General features: G+C 39.3%; 1 pseudogene; it reads right to left on the reverse strand.

The window, feature by feature from the left end:
- Positions 1 to 532: 532 nt before the first annotated feature.
- On the reverse strand, positions 533 to 1,870 carry LOC143664800 (TGF-beta receptor type-1 pseudogene; annotated as a pseudogene).
- Between the last annotated feature and the right edge of the window lie 319 nt (positions 1,871 to 2,189).

The following is a 2,189-nucleotide window of genomic DNA, read 5'->3' on the forward strand; positions in this document are numbered from 1 at the left end:
AATTGATTTTTTCAGGAATTTATTTTAAGATAAGAGTTTTATAAGCAGTAGTTTTAAGATCCTGAAAATTATAGAACTGTGCATTCAACATCTGGATCCAGGAAACCCTTAAGTGTTTCAGAATCCTCTGAGAATGTACTAACCAGAAATAATTCCCTTTCTTTAAAACTAAGAAATGTGTCATACAACTCAGCAATCCAGCTTTTTTACCATGAAAGATGATAGTCAGCACAGCAGAGTTACCTAAATTTGAGACCAACGATCATCTTTTCTTAAAATAAAAAATCAAGGTAGATTACACAACAATTTGCAGTTGTCCTGGAAAAGAAGTATTCATATGGCATGGAAATGATCCACATCGTTGTTTCCTGGGTACAAAAAAATCCTGGGAAGTCTGTAATTGTCCTTATTATATGTTGCAAAACGAAGCAATATACGTCTGTCCTCTCTCAGTGAGGTAGCACAGTTGACTTCTCAAATGAAGACCCAGGAGCAGATCTCAAAAAAAAGTAGATTAGGCAAAAGCACAGAATTACATTTTGATGCCTTCTTGTTGGCTGAACTGTGATAATGTTTTATTAATCTGCAAAGCTGTGAGCCTAACTGTTCCACTGGCATACCAACATTCTCTGATAATCTCAACCTTCACAGCTCTCTGCCTGTTTTAGTATTTGGCTTTAACTTCTATTCACAAACAGCTTTCCTCAAGTCTTCAACTGAGCAGTCAGAAGATAAGAGATCAGAATAAGGCAGCTGGTAACTTTTGTGAATTCCATCAATGGGACATTGTCAAGCGATTTCCCAGAATACAACGCCCACTGCATTGCCAGCACGCTTGAAGGATTCCAAGTGTTTCAATTTATGGAATCATCGTCAGAACTTCATGGGTCATGTACTTTTTTGTTCCCACTCTGTGGTTTGGAGCAATATCAATGGTATTTGTGGCCAAATTATTTCTTACTACCAGTCTGCTATACAGCAAGTTCCATTCTTCTCTACCAAGATATTTGATTTCAAATCTCTATGAGCAATGGCTGGTTTTCCTTGGATACCAACAATCCCCACGTGCAGATGGACAAGTCCACTTGCTGTGGGCAGAGCAAGTTTTATCATTCCTTCTGCAATAACTGTATCTGTTCAAGTAATCAAAAAGAAATCCACACTCAAGATAATCTGACATGAACCGGGCTGGGTCCATGTACCATTGTCCTTATTATCTGCTGTTATGAACCCGAGGATGTTTTCATAATATAGCATTATGGTTTGACAAATTTCTGCCTCACAGAATCATGAATGTTCTTCTCTAGAGGATAGTGCTTTGACAGCAACTTCTCGCAACCACTTTCCCCACCAAACTTCCCAAACATGACTTTTGCCAATGCTTTCTTGTAAGGCAATTGCTCTTGCAATTGTTCTTGGAGTGAACAATGGTAAAACTGATCCCAAACCCAGTGTTGTCATATCAGAAATAAAATCTTTCAATGTAGTACCCTGTAAAATGAAAGGGTGATCTAATGAAGGATTCTCTTCATTTGGCACTCAATACAAAAAGCCAGTGTGGTTATGGCAGACATATATCTGCCATATCAATATGAGTGAGATGCAGACAAGCAGACTACTGGCCTAGCAGTGACATCTGCCAGTTTAATGCAATCAAGGAAGATGTCAGCTTCACAGCAGTTGGGAGCTCTATTTCATTGCAATGTTTTTGACTGCAGCAATTCACTGTAGTAACAGACCCAGTTTTTAAAGAGGGTGTACACACAAATCGCCTGTTTGGAAGAGTTAGGTTGATTTTGGCTATATACACGCTGTTGTGCATGATTTTGGCTATGATCTCTGTGACGGAGACAAAGCAGAGTTGACCCATCACACATTTAGGATTGCCATTTGTACAAGAGTGGCAGATAGACTGTAATGCCAGTGCCTCTGTGGACCCCCTCTGCTGCCTGTGGCCTTGTCGGCATTGTCACCACCTTGCCTCCTTAACAAAAATTCCTGAGGGCAAAGGAAAACCATGCCAGATTAAATCACCAGATGTATCAAAGAATGGCATGTGCTGGGAAAGCTGAATATGTGCACTCTAGAAGTTGTGAAAATACTAAGTAAAGGTGTACAGTAATGAATGGGAGATGACTACTGAAATTTCTAGTATAATAACTAAAAATGGGGTATATGGCTTATAGCTG

This window comes from Tamandua tetradactyla, chromosome 20 (genome assembly GCF_023851605.1).
Source record: "Tamandua tetradactyla isolate mTamTet1 chromosome 20, mTamTet1.pri, whole genome shotgun sequence".
Taxonomy (NCBI): domain Eukaryota; kingdom Metazoa; phylum Chordata; class Mammalia; order Pilosa; family Myrmecophagidae; genus Tamandua; species Tamandua tetradactyla.